We start from the raw sequence: 15,488 nt of genomic DNA on the forward strand, positions 1-15,488 counted from the left end.
TGATAGATAAAGGAGGTGAAAAGGGTGGCTCTCATGCAGGGAGAGAAAAAGATCACTGAAATGAAACAGTAATGAAAAGTCGCATGCAATTACCATTCTTTTATGTAAAAAGTAGAAAAAATGAGAAAAGTAAGGACCGGATGCTTCTAACCTTTGAAAAAGTTAAGAACAATCTCCCTCTACTTCTGAACAGTGGAGCTCCACAGAACTATGCAGAAACACTGTGTCCAGTACCAGGCCATGCTGATGAATCTCATCTGGGCCTTCAACACTGTTTGGCAGTACTCTTTTTTTTTTTTTTTTTGACAGGCAGAGTGGACAGTGAGAGAGAGAGACAGAGGGAAAGGTCTTCCTTTTTGCCCTTGGTTCACTCTCCAATGGCCGCTACGGCTGGCGCATCGCGCTGATCCGAAGCCAGGAGCCAGGTGCTTCTCCTGGTCTCCCATGTGGGTGCAGGGCCCAAGCACTTGGGCCATCCTCCACTGCACTCCCTGGCCACAGCAGAGAGCTGGCCTGGAAGAGGGGCAACCAGGACAGAATCCGGCGCCCCAACCGGGACTAGAACCCGGTGTGCCGGCGCTGCAAGGCGGAGGATTAGCCTGTTGAGCCACAGCGCCAGCCTGGCAGTACTCTTAATTCCCTCACTTTGCTAAGTCACTCCTCGAAGTCTGTTCTAAATCCTTAAAGCTTTTGGATACTCCCTTTCCTCTTTTCTTAAAACTGTACCTCCATCTATTACTAAGAAAATCATGCCCATCAATCATGATGAACCACACCATTAAAATGTGCCCCATAACTACACGCATATTCTTACATAGTTCTATGTGAATAAATGTGCAATTTCCCTTTCTAAAGCTAAGCACATCCCATATCGTACTCATTCTCCCTCTATCATCAGTGCCTGACACTCAACTAGGCCAGCCCATTGCCAGTAGGGGGATAACAAAAAAACATAACATTCCTCTTGTTAAGCTGTTTTCTCTGCTGCCCCCTGAATTCATGCCATGGCGCACTTTACCCACTTCCTAGCCACTAATTTACCCCTTAATTTCCTGCAATCTCTTTCCCAAAGCCTTCATCTTTTTGAGTTGAAATACATCCTTTAATTTATTCTCAAAGTCACCAATGGCCTTTTAACCATAAAGTCTTTATTTTTTCTGTCATAATACTTACTACACTATCCTGAAATTGGTTGTTTTATCTACAAAACTACCTCAAGCATACACTAACTTATAACCTCATAAGGACATTGTGTATTACATTCCAATTTTTATCCTTTACTGTCCAGTGCAGTGCCTAGGCACTCAAACATACACACATACATACATATTTAAAGATATGTTCATTTTATTTGAAAGTCAGAGTTACAGAGAGGCAAAGATGAAGGGAGGGAGGGGTGGGGAGAGGGAGGAAGAGAGAGAGAGAGAGAGAGTGAGAGAGAGAGAGAGAGAGAGTGAGAGAGAGAGAGAGAGGCGGATCTTCCATCTGCTGGTTCACTCTCCAAATGGCTGCAACGGCCAGGGCTGAGCCAGACCAAAGCCAGGAGCCAAGAGCTTCATCTAGGTCATCTTTCACTGATTTCCCAAGAACATTAGCAGAGAGCTGGACTGGAAATGAAGTAGCCAGGATTCAAACCAGCACCCAAATAGTATGCCAACACTGCAGATGGTGGCTTTACCCACTAAGCCACAGCATCAGCCTCAAATATATTTTAAATGTATAAATAACTATTCTCCTTGGCCTTCAAGTCACATGCTTGGCCAGATCAAGACTATTCTTGGTTTTTTTTTTTTGCCTCTCTGTATTATCTCATTAAACATATTATAGAAAACTGCTGGGGAACTGTGTGGTGGCATAGTGGGTTAAGTTGCCTCTTGCAACACCAGCTTCCCAGATGGGCAATGGTTGGAGTCCCGGTTGTTCTACTTTGGATCCAGCTCCCTGCTAATGGCCTGGGAAAGCACTGGAAGATGGCCCAAGTGCTTGGGCCTCTGCACCCATGTGGGAGACATGGAAGAAGCTCCTGGCTTTGGCCTGGCCCAGCCCCCACCACTGAGGCCATTTGGAGAGTGAACCAGCAGATAAAAGATCTCCCTCTCTGTCTCTCTAATGCTGCCTTTCAAATAAATAAATAAATCTTTAAAAACAAACATTGTTCCAAATGCTACATTAAAAGGCAGCCTATCAAATCTATGTTGTCAATATCCTCATTCTCAGGAAGCAGAGACTGAATCATTAAGGAGTAAAGGAGCCCGATAAGCACAGCCAACACTCGAATGCTTCAGGGGAGAAAAGGTACAAACAGAAAGAATGATAAAGTCGATATGGCAAAATGGTAAAAATTAATGAATATGGTTAATTAATTTGATGAGTTATTTGTACATTCATTCAAGTTTTTCTAAGTTTGACATTATTTCAAAATAAAAAGTATAAAAATCTATTTCCTCTACGCTCAATCTTGTACAAATTCTTATATTTCCAAATGCTTTTTGGTCAAATTTTTAAAATATCTAAATCTAAAGTATTCAACAATAGACATTAAACAATAAACAGACAGTAGAATGCTATGTAGTTTTGAAAACATACTCTTAACAAAAATGATTATATGTACATAAAGTGACAAAAACAACATAAAACAGTATACACATAAACAGACTGAAAATTTAAGTTGTTACATTAGCAAAGACAAAGAGATTAAAGAATACTAGTTCATTTAATGTTAATTACATCACATCTCCATAAAGCATTTAAACTTTCCTACCAAATCTTTTTATCTGCCTTATATCAAATCTTTATCTACTCTTTATTACTACTTTCATAAATGTATAAAGTGGTGCCTAAAACATACAATAAATTTTAGAGTTAATTCTCCAAATTTTTATGTAAGCGTTCTCAGTTCCAAATACTTTAATCTGTGTTATGAAGTTATCAAACTGCCTTCCAATCTTTCTAAAACTTGCCACAAAGTTCTGCAAAGTAAGTTATGGATCACCACTTTGTTGAATTGCATCTGTTGACATGTTAAAATGAAGTACCATTTACCACCAGAATCCTTGGTTTGAGAATGGGGAGGGTACATATTGAAAAGCACTGATCTTAATATAGAAGCCAAACCATAATCAATAAATGGCCTTGGCTGGCGCCGCGGCTCACTAGGCTAATCGTCTGCCTGCAGTGCTGGCACCCCAGGTTCTAGACCCGGTTGGGGAGCCGGATTCTGTCCCGGTTGCTCCTCTTACAGGCCAGCTCTCTGCTGTGGCCCGGGAAGGCAGTGGAGGATGGCCCAAGTGCTTGGGCCCTGCACCCGCATGGGAGACCAGGAGGAAGCACCTGGCTCCAGGCTTCGGATCGGTGCAGTGCGCCGGCTGTAGCGGCCATTTGGGGGGTGAACCAACGGAAGGAAGACCTTTCTCTCTGTCTCTCTAATTTTGCCTGTCAAAATAAATAAATAAATAAATGGTCTTCTGCCAAAGTAGTGGTTACAAATAAAACACTTCCTTATGAAAGCTAACACTTTAGATCACAACTAGAAAAATGAAGTGCAGGCTTATGACCATCCATTAATGTTTCAATAAAATAGATGTGAAACACCTTCTACTGACATACATATGCATTTTTCATAAATACTATGCTGAAACAAGCATTGCATAGTGGTTATGAAAGCAGATCCCAGGGCTGAAGTGCCTGGGTTTAAGCCCCAGCTTGCCCATTTACTGCGAATGTAGATGGCTTACTAGTTAACCTGTTTTCTTAAATATAAAATGTAAGTAATACTGGCACTTATCTCCAAAGTCTGCTGAAAGAATTGAGTGATAAAATTATTATTCCAATCTCATCTTAATTTTAAGCCTTAATTTATTTACTTTAGAGCTAGTTTATAGAGTTGTTAAAATATTCAAAAATATATGAAACCACCACAAGATGGGGATGTTACTGCAGAAATCTCTGCCGTCCCCCCCCATCCTGTCCATGCAGTCCTATCTTGGGGTCTGGCTCTGAGGTCACTGGCCAATCTGCCCTTAATTCTCCTTCAGTGTTGTAATGAAGCAGCCTGATAGGGTGGAACAGCTCGCTGGACAGCCAGACTGCTTCAAATCCTTGGACTCTTACTCACTTTCTGCCTCAGTTCCTGCTACGGTAGAGTAGGGTGATGACTCATATTCCACAGGTGCTGTGGCAGGGTCAGCGTGTGAAGGCACATAAAACACAACGCCCACCTACCACAGAAGAAGCACTCAAGATACTAGCTGCTGTTTCCTTCCCCCCTTTTCTCTCTTTCCTTCTCTTATTAGCAATTACACATGTATAACCAGCAAATACCTGAATGCTGTTTCCTTCATGTTTTATAGCTACTATTAAATTTTTTAAAAAAGATGAACATATTTCTCTTAGGAAAAAAAAAAGAGGTCCTTTACAGACCCCCCCCCCCAACAAACTCCAAATAAAACAAACCTAAAACCAAATGAAGTTGTTTTTGACTTCTGCAGAGAAGAAAAATAGCAGATTTCCAAGAAATAGATACAGTAAGACATACTGAATCTTCAAAAAGCTCCTGGAAAATGCATACTATTTAAAAACTATGCATGTTTCTCTCTGTCTCTCTCACTATCCACTCTGCCTGTCAAAAAAATAAAAATTAAAATTAAAAACTATGCATGAATTCCAATTATTTTTGCACCAAATAAACCTATATTTTATTTCCATTTTCCATGAAACTCTTTTAAGTACTCATGTACATGCCAGTGTTGACTAGGGGAGTGCCTGAAAAATATTGATGTAAACCAGGTTTTTAGGGGCTGGTGCTGTGGTGTAGCAGGTAAAGTCACCACCTACAATGCTGACATCTCAGAAGGCTGCCAATTCAAGTCCAGCTGCTCCATTTCCAATTCAGCTCCCTGCTAATGTGCCTGGGAGAGCAGCGGAAGATGGCTGAAGTGCTTGGACCCATGTGCCCACTTGGGAAACACAAGAGGAAGCTCCTAGCTCCTTGCTTCGGATCAGCCCAGCTCTGGCTATTGAGGCCATTTGGGGAGTGAACCAAAGGTTGTAAGCTCTCTTTCTGTAACTCTGCCTTTAAAAAATAAATGTTTAGGGGCCGGTATGGTGGCATAGGTTGATTCTCCGCCTGCTGTGCCAGCATCCCATATGGGTGCTGGTTCTAGTCCCGGCTGCTCCTCTTCCAGTCCAGCTCTCTGCTGTGGCCTGGGATAGCAGTGGAAGATGGCCCAGGTCCCTAGGCCCCTGCACCCGCATGGGAGACCAGGAGGAAGCTCCTGGCTCCTGGCTTCGGATTGCCACAGCTTTGGCCATTGCGGCCATTTGGCAAGTGAACCAACGGAAGAAAGACTTTTCTCTCTGTTTCTCTCTCTCACACTGTCTGTAACTCTACCTGTCAAATAAATAAATAAATAAAATCTTTAAAAAAAATAAATGTATAAAAAAGAAAAAAAATCCCCTAGACTTTTCCCCTAACTTTCACCATGTCTTCAGTCTCTTCCTGCATCTGATACACATTCTATTATTAACCTTACCAGGTCAGTGAAATCTGGAATTAAACACTCAGGTGTTCCACATAACCACACTTCAGTGAAATGAAGCAGTTAGAATTTTAAGAGACATGCTGCTGCAACAACTGAGAAATCAAGTGATAACTCCAATCACTCAGGCATGGATGTATGACTTTTAATTAAAAGTGCTTAGAAAGCCCTGTGTGCTTACTGAGTTACTACTTTAGAGCAATAAAAGGTTCTGTTTGCTAAGAATAATGAGGGGCTTGGCTGTCAGTGGTGCCTCACCTCCCCTACTCCATGCTACAAGAAACACAACTGCTGTTTTAACCTCCTCACACTTCAACTTTTTTGTACAAATTAACTATTGAAATAGTTCTGACAGGTGAGGAAAATGAAGGAATTGCATGAAGCTATGATACGCTGTGTTACACACTAAGTTTTAACAGCATGCCCATTAAAAGTTTGATTTAAAAACTCTTTACTTATGCAGCAAAGTTGTGGATTTCAAAAGTTTTAGTAACTCAAGTGCCAGGCAGTCTTTTTCCATCATAATATTCATGATACAATTATCAAATTTTAAGATGCAGCAAAACCTTTTGAATCTGCTATTAATTGTGGTAATGAGTTTAAAAATTGTTGAACATAAAAATATTTTCAAAGTAAAGTGATTTGAAATTCAAAGGAGTCCTTAAATTCCACCAGAATAATACAAAGGTACATTTTAGCATCCACTTTTAATAAACTCTGTATGAAATTCGTAACATGTAATTGCTAATCAGATTTGCAAATTGTTGTATTACTGAATAAAGTACTGTTAATGAATTAGTACAAATAAAAGTACCATAATGATGAACAAATCAGCTATAACTTGTATTTCACACTGAGAAATAAAGAACTTTTACTAGAGTTTTATACAACTACAAAAATTTTAATTTTTCAAAAACCTCACAGATTATCATTAATGCTGATGGGCTTCATTGGAATACTGACTGAAATCATTCTTTTTTTTTTTTTTTTTTTGGACAGGCAGAGTGGATAGCGAGAGAGAGAGAGAGAAAGGTCTTCCTTTTTGCAGTTGGTTCACCCTCCAATGGCCACTGCGGCCGGCACATCTCGCTGATCCAAAGCCAGGAGCCAGGTGCTTCTCCTGGTCTCCCATGCGGGTGCAGGGCCCAAGCACTTGGGCCATCCTCCACTGCCTTCCCGGGCCACAGCAGAGAGCTGGCCTGGAAGAGGGGCAACCGGGACAGATTCCAGCACCCTGACCGGGACTAGAACCTGGTGTGCCGGTGCCGCAAGGCGGAGGATTAGCCTATTGAGCCGCGGCACCGGCCAAGTCAAGTTCTTGAACAGATAGTATTTTGACAAAAGTCAAGAAAGAGAAAGGGAGGGAAATATAGACAAATTGTTTCTGATGGGACATCATCCTGTGCCTGCCTTTGGAGCAAGGAGACAGAAAGCTAACCCACAGTATTACTTTCGATTACCCATATCCCCAAGAGAAGCAGCACCAATTTCAAACTGAATTTTCTGATATTTGTACCAGCAAACTTTAGAAGAACTAACTATTCTATCCTGAATTTCTTTTTAGCAAATGTAACTACTTGCCTCCTAGGAACCTGGCTGTGGAAAAACAACAGTTCCACCATTAAAGAGCCTTCTACATGTTTCACTTGTGGCACTCCATTTGCCATCTTGTAAAAAACAATTGCTTTTAATTTTGGAGCGCAGCCTCCAAAGACAAAGACAGTGAACTGAACACAGGGGTATATTTATTCATTCAAATATCTGAGTACTTTTTGTTGGCTAAATAATATTCTACTTGTTAAGGACAGAGACATCAGGAATTAAAGGAATGAAAAATCTCTCTTTCCTGATGAAGTTTCTATTTAAGTTGGTTAAGAGTATGAACAAAATAAAACATAAACATATAGTACATGAAATGGTGATCAGCAACTAAAGAGAAAAAAATAAAGGAAGATTTCTTTTTTTAAATATTTATTTATTTGAAAGTCGGAGTTGCACAGAGAGAGAAGCAGAGGCAGAGGCAGAGAGGGAGAGGGAGGTCTGAAAAGGAAGATTTTTTAAAAAAAGCAGCATAGGACAGAAGGGGAGTTTAGTTTTTTTAAATAGTACAAAAGGCCTCCTTGGGAAAGTGAAGTTTGAGCAAATCCCAAGGGCTATCGGGCAGAGAGGGCTTCCATGCAAATGCAAAGGCCCTGAGGCAGGCTGTACTGCTGCCAGAGAAGGAGGCAGCAGTATGTTCAGCAGGGTAAGGGAGGGAGGGAAGGAAAACAAAGTCACAAGTAATAGGAAAGCACTTTGATCAGGTAAGGCTCTGCAGACCACTGTAGGGGGTCAGACCTACTATGAGTAAGATTCAAAGCCTTTAGGTTTGAAAAGAGATTATCTGACTTTTTTTTACCAGGACCACCCTGGCTATAGTGTGGATAACAGATTGTCATTGGTCAAGTGAGTGCAAGAGCGATCAGTTTGGAGGCTACTACAAAAATCCAGATCAAAATAGTGGTGGCAGGGCCAGCGCTGTGGTGTAGCAGGTACATCTGCCGCCTGCAGTGCCGGCATCCCACATGGGCACTGGTTCGAGTCCCAGCTGCTCCTTTCCCAATCCAGCTCTCTGCTATGGCCTGGGAAGGAAGTGGAGGACAGCCCAAGACCTTGGGCCCTGGTACCCACATGGGAGAACTGAAGAAGCTCCTGGCTCCTGGCTTCAGATTGGTGCAGCTCTGGCCATTGTGGCCATCTGGGGAGTGAACCAGCATACAGACGACCCCCCCCCCCCAAACCTGTCTTTCAAATAAATAACTAAATCTTTAAAAAAAAAAAAAAAAAAAAGATGGTGGTGGCTTGGTGGCAGTGAAGGTAGTGAGATCAGATTCTGTATATAATCTGAAGGTAAACAGAATCTGGTGCCAGATTGGAAGGGAGGTAGATAAAAAGTAGATGAAGAATCCATGGAATTCACTTGATGAATGAGAAGGATGGAAAAGTCATTAGCTGAGATGGAAAAGAGGGAGAGCAAGCAAGTAAGGAGCTAAAGATCAGGGCTTCAGGTTTAGCCCAGGTGATTTGAGCTATCTACCAGATATCCAAATAAAGATGCTGATTAGAGATGCAATATATGGTCCTGGAGTTCAGGGGAGAGGAGCTGCAGAAGGAAACCGTATTTCTTTGAATGTCAGGTGATTTTCATCTGTATCTGCAACCATCAACAGAAGACTTCACACAATGTACTATGCCTGCCCCCTTGCTGACAGAACTGACAGATGCCACCTGATTTTAGAATGTGGTTTCTCAACCTCGACACTACTTTGGGTCTTGTGGGAGCTGTCCTATAGGATGTTCAGCAGCACTCTGGCCTCTACCAACCACATGCCAGCAGCATTCTCCCATTACACCACAACACAGCCCCTCTACCAAAAATACCGAACACCCCCTGAGGGACAAAAATGGCCCTTGAGTTGTAAATCATTGTTTAATGGCATAATGGGAGTGGGGGAAGGAAGTGTGTTTTAAATATGGCATTAAATAAGGCATTACATTTTGGCAATTGTCAGTGCACAGGGATGAGACCAAAAAGATGTAGAATGGAAACATAGCCTGAGCCCTGTGGTTTGGAGCATTCCAATACCCAGCGGCTATGGACACAAGAAGTAATGGCTAATGAGGAAGCTCTACTCTCTTCCCAGATCCCACTAAAACAAAAATATATTGCCTTTAAAAAAAAAAGACACATTCACAAAATGACAATGACAAAGTATCAGAAGACAGAAAGCATTCGATTGAGTGTGAACCAACTTAGCAGACCCAAGAAAAGCTGAATGCTGTGGAAGCACTGGGAAAAAGAAGGAAGTACCTCAACTTGCATCAAGTAATCTCAAAATCCCCAGAAGCAGAAGTGATGGCAAGACTAACGGAAGGAGGATTGGCTGAAGGCACGTTTGAGAGAAAGCAGTTAGTTCCAAGAGCCCCTCCTTCACGTGTCCACCAACAGTGTTCTCCAGTGTGGACTGATATCTACGCAAAGGATCCGACAGACTGCAGCTTGGCATGAGCTTCACTAAATTCTGCAGAAACACAGCAGGCAGGCAAGTTAGCCTCAGAGCGGCCATCTTCTGAGGGAGTCCAAACAGCCCAGCAGGGGCACTGTTGGGAACCACACATAACACGAAAGCTCATTTTAAGGGAAAGAGATTATGTAGACAGACAAGTGCAGGAATTGTTTTGGCATACAGAAACTTCATGTTCCATAGGATCAGCAATACCTTGTAACATCTAATGAGGATAAGTCCCAGGGTCCTTCAAGGGACATGTTCATGCTCATTTACAAGAGTTACACTGCACACCAAGAGGTTAAGCGTTGTTTCTTCGTAGTACTCTGTGGTTCTTTATGGACAGTCTTCCTGGTTCCTATAAACTCACACTAATCCGCAGTAAGTTTTAGTATAAAAATATTACCTAGAGATATTCTATATTTAATCTTCAAAAAAAAAAATGATTTGGGGGATGGCACTGTGGTGTAGTGGGTAAAGCTGCTGGCAGTGCCGGCATCCCATATGGGCACCGGTTCATGTTCGGGCTGCTCCACTTCCGATGTAGCTCTCTGCTACGGCCTGAAAAATCAGTAGAAGATGGCCCAAGTCCTTGGGCCCCTGCACACACCTGGGAGACCCAGAAGAAGCTCCTGGCTTTGGATCAGCCCAGCTCTGGCTGTTGCGGCCATCTGGGGAGTAAACCAGTGGATGGAAGACCTCTTTCTTCCCCCCCCCCCTGCCTTTCAAATAATAAAATTTTAAAAAATTTACTTGAAAGACAGCATTACAGCAGCGCCGTGGCTTAACAGGCTAATCCTCCACCTTGCGGCGCCGGCACACCGGGTTCTAGTCCCAGTTGGGGCGCCAGATTCTATCCCGGTTGCCCCTCTTCCAGGCCAGCTCTCTGCTATGGCCCGGGAAGGCAGTGGAGGATGGCCCAAGTGCTTGGGCCCTGCACCCGCATGGGAGACCAGGAGAAGCACCTGGCTCCTGGCTTCGGATCAGCGCGATGCGCCGGCCACAGCGGCCATTGGAGGGTGAACCAATGGCAAAAAGGAAGACCTTTCTCTCTGTCTCTCTCTATCCACTCTGCCTGTCCAAAAAAAAAAAAAAAAAGACAGCATTACAGAGAGGAGGGAGAAACACAGAGAGAGAGAGAGAGATCTTCCATCCACTGGTTTACTTCCCAAGTGGTCTCAATGGCTGGGGCTGGGCCAGGCGAAAACCAGGACTTCTTCTGGGTATCCCATATGTGTGCAGTGACCAAAGCAATTGGGCCATCCTCCGTTGCTTTCCCAGACACATTAGCAGGGGGTTGCATCAGAAGTGGAGCAGCTGAGACTTAAACCAGCACCCATATGGGATGCCAGTGTTGTAAGCAGAGGTTTTACCCACTATATCACAATGTCAGCCCCTATATTTAATCTTAATCCAGTATGTTGTCAGGAAAAGAATGCCAGGAAAAGGAAAACTAAAGTTCATTTCCCACGACAAAAAGGACTCACAAGTTGAGCCAGGTAAGGTGCTAAGTGCATGGGATAGCCCCCTCACAACAGAAAATTAGCTCACAATGTCAATAGTGCTAACCTAGAAGGACTGAATGAAAACTCAAATACTACACACTGATGATTACCCCCATGACCAACTCATCTTCCCCAAGTAGGCTACTAAAACCACTGGCAACCAGGCATTGGTCATCTATGTAGGAGATCTGAAGGACCTTTTCTGAAAAAGCTCATCTGCCCAAGAGAAAAGACCTACAATAATCTTTTTTTCCTTCAAGAGTCATACATTTTTTTTTTAAAAAGAGTTTATTTGAGAGGTAGAGTTACAGACAGTGAGAGGGAAAGACAGAGAGAAAGGTCTTCCTTCCATTGGTTCACCCCCGAAATGGCCACAACGGCTGAGCTGTGCCAATCTGAAGCCAGGAGCCAGGCGCTTCCCTCCCAGTCTCCCATATGGGTGCAGGGGCCCAAGCACCTGGGCCATCTTTTACTGCTTTACCATAGCAGAGAGCTGGACTGGAAGTGGAGCAGCCAGGACTAGAACCGGTGCCCATATGCAATGCCGGCGCTGCAGGCAGAGGATTAACCTACTGTGCCACAGCGCCGGCCCCCAAGAGTCATATATTTATATGAGAGGCAGAGCAAGAGAGGGAAAGACAGAGATCTTCCATCTGCTGGCTCACTCCCCAAATGGCCACAATAGTGAGGTCTGGACCAGGCTGAAGCCAGGAGCCAGAACTCCATCCTGGACTCTCACATGGAAGCAGGGGCCCAAGTACCTGGGCCATCTTCAGCTTCCTTCCCAGGAACGACAGCAGGAAACTGGATCAGAAATGGAACAGTCAGGACTTAAACTGATACTCCAACATGGGATGCTGATATCAAAGATGGCAGCAGCTTAGCTTGCTGTGCCACAACGGCCCCCTAAGAACAAGCTTACAGACTACAAAAGCAGTAAAGAATTTTAAGATAAAATTAATAGAACACTTATTTTATTTGAATCAACTGAGGGCTTTAATAATAAGATGGGGGAAAGTCTGGAGTTGAAAACTGGAGTGATAAACACGTAGAAAATTAGATATTTCTTTTAAACGCTAAAGATAATTAATTATAATTCCAGGAAAAGCAAGATGATTTCTCAAAAAGGAAATTCAGTAAGAGCACAGAGTTGAGCAGTAAACTGCAAGTATAGGGGCTGGCACTGTGGTGCAGTGGGTTAAGCAACCGCCTGCAGTGCTGGCATCCCATACAGGTGCTGGTTTGAGTCAGAGTTGCTCCATTTCTGATCCAGCTCCCTGCTAATGCACCTGGGAAGGCAGTGGAAGATGGCCCAAGTACTTGGGCCCCCGTATCCACCTATGGGACCTAGAGGAAGCTCTGGACTCCTAGCTTCAGCCTGGCATACCCCAGCTATTGTGGCCGTTTGAGGAGTGAACCCGTGGATGGAAGATTTCGCCCACTATCTCTCTCTTTCCAATTCTGCCTTTCAAATAAATAAATAATCTTTAAAACAAAGAAAAAACTGAAAATATATAGCCATCATAACAAACACTGAAGATTCATTCAATCAAAATATACTGAGGGTGAGGCAACAGTAGGGGAGAAGTTTGAGGAAACTGCCTAAAGACAGATACATCTTCATCCCCAGAATAAGAAGTCATCAAGTGAAAAAAAAAAAAAATCAAGAACTAGTTACATTAGCATGGATTTAATGATATGGAGGTAAACACCGTAAGAATTAGCTAAATAGGGCCAGCGTTGTGGTGCAGAGGGTTGAAGCCCTGGCCTGAAGTGCTGGCATCCCATATGGGTGCCGGTTTGGGACCCGGCTGCTCCACTTCCTATCCAGCTCTCTGCTATGGCCTGGGAAAGCAGTACAAGATGGCCCAAGTCCATGGGCCCCTGCACCCATGAGGGAGACCCGGAAGAAGCTCCTAGCTTCGGATTGGCACAGCTCTGGCCGTTGCGGTCAACTGGGGAGTGAACCATCAGATCGAGGACCTCTCTCTCTCTCTGCCTCTCCTCTCTCTGTTAACTCTGACCTTCAAATAAATTAAAAAAAAAAAAAAAATTAGCTAAATAAATAGAAAGCACTTACTTCTGGGAGAACATAACATGTCCATGGACAGGTGAGTATTTTTCCAACGGTCTCACAGAACTATTTAACTCCATGCATGAAAAATGAATTAAAATACTAAGGGGCCAGCACTGTGACCTCATGGGTAAAGCCGCTGCCTGCAGCACCGCATTCCATATAGGCACCTGTTGGAAACCCAGCTGCTCCACTTCTGATCCTTGTCTGGTTCCTTGCCACCCACATGGGAGACCTGAATGAAGCTCCTGGCTTTGGCTTGGCCCAACACTGACTGTTGCAGCCATCTAGGGAGTGAACCAGCAGATAGGGAATATCTTTCTCTTTGTCTCTCCCTCCTGTAACTCTGAATTTCAAAAAAATAAATCTCTGAACATATATATATTCTTTAAATTGAATTTTATTTTAAGGATAATTTGATAGATGGGTTTGAGAGCTTATTAAGCTTGCCTCAACTTATATGATTTGAATCAGAACATACTAGACCTAGACAAAATAAATACTAGCAAGTTCTGGGTTTGCTAAATCACTCATGTATCCCTCTGAGTAAGGTAAAAGAACCAGTTAGACAGATAAAACTTAAACTCCTTTCCCTGCTCTATTTCTGGTTTACTCACCAAACTGTGAAGTTTTACAGTAAACATTACACCACTGAACACTGGTTCCCTGCACATGGGTATCACCTGATACTATCTGAAGTGTGCTTGTGAAGAAAGGGGGTATTTTTTTACTTTTTACTATATTTGCCCTTAAGTTGTTTAAAACTTTTATAACAAGTATATTTACAGACAGACAGACACATACACATAAACGTAAGCTTCTCAATGATTAGTTCAAAACCTGCCTTAGGCACCTTAACCCAAAATAATTGAATTAGAAGGAAGTAATATCAACATACAAAACAAGGAATCATCAAGAAAATATCTCTAATAAACTATCACTCATCTTTCCCAGCAGGTAACTCTAAAAGACATGAAATGACGTTCTCAAGAAGCTGGTGCTAAATATAATTCTCAGGTATCATAAAGTAGAAATCAGGCTCAACTTCTTTATGAAATATATACCACTTAGGTAAGTTTCATTTTAAATAAAGTGTATTGTTTAGTTTAGTATGATTCTTTGCAAAAAAAAGTTCAACTTTATCTCCAAATACCATGTTTCAATGCTTCTTTTGTGTTCTTTAACACCTAGAACAAAGCTGAGACCCTCTGCGTCTCTCCCTTTTCTCCCTCCACCTCTCCAATTAAAAACAATAGTAGAGTAGGTATTTAGCCTGACAGTTAACTTGTGGCAGCCTATATCAGAGTGCCTAGGTTCAATTCTTGGTTGTGGCTCTTGACTCCTGCTTTCCACCAGTGCAGATGTGGGGGGCACCAGCGGTGGTTTAAATAATTGGGTTCCTGCCTCTCATGTTAGGAGAGCTGGACTGCATTCCCAGCTCTGCTCCAACCCCAGCCCAGGTGTAGGTTATTCCGAGTATCTGAGAGGGTGAACCAGCCTATAGGAGCTTTCTGTCTGCTTGCCTCTCTATCTCATGTAAATAAAGGTATTTTTTAAAAAGCTAACCCTCCAGGTAAGGACCAAGAGTTACACTGGCTGATGTAAATTAATCCAAAGAATGAAATCAATCGGGGGAAAATGCAATAATGATAAATCACAAAAATAAACTCTTAATTCCTTAAACAATGCTTTTTAAGATTTTGCTCTAGTATCTATAAGTAAATTCCTTTTACTGTTTTGTAAAGAGCACTGTAAATACAAGCTTATTGGGAAGGCTTATTTTATTTTGCCCCCTCATTTTCTTCTTTCTTGCTGCTATCCTGTAACGTAACTATCATCTCCTTGATGAAAACAATTCAATACAGGAATTCTCCTCTGCCAAATTTAACTTTTGTTTAACTTATTATCATCATCACAAGTCCATTTCAGAAAAAAAAAAAAAATTCATCTTATAAAAATCTGTAGAGGGGCCGGTGCCTCGGCTCAATAGGCTAATCCTCCGCCTGCGGCACAGGCACACCGGGTTCTAGTCCCGGTCGGGGCACCGGATTCTGTCCCGGTTGCCCCTCTTCCAGGCCAGCTCTCTGCTGTGGCCCGGGAGGGCAGTGGAGGATTGCCCAAGTGCTTGGGCCCTGCACCCACATGGGAGATCAGGAGAAGCACCTGGCTCCTGGCTTTGGATCAGCACAGTGCGCCGGCCACAGTGCGCTGGCAGCAGAGGCCATTGGAGGGTGAACCATCGGTAAAGGAAGACCTTTCTCTCTGTCTCTCTCACTGTCCACTCTGCCTGTCAAAAAATTAAAAATTAAAAAATTAAAAAACAAAA

At 42.9% G+C, this 15,488-nt stretch overlaps 1 protein-coding gene across 3 annotated transcripts in view; it reads right to left on the reverse strand.

The window, feature by feature from the left end:
- RAPH1 (Ras association (RalGDS/AF-6) and pleckstrin homology domains 1) overlaps window positions 1-15,488 on the reverse strand; it is a 129,576-nt gene that overhangs the window by 54,715 nt on the left and 59,373 nt on the right. The gene's annotated exons all lie outside the window — the stretch shown is intronic.

Source organism: Lepus europaeus, chromosome 1, assembly GCF_033115175.1.
Source record: "Lepus europaeus isolate LE1 chromosome 1, mLepTim1.pri, whole genome shotgun sequence".
NCBI lineage: Eukaryota > Metazoa > Chordata > Mammalia > Lagomorpha > Leporidae > Lepus > Lepus europaeus.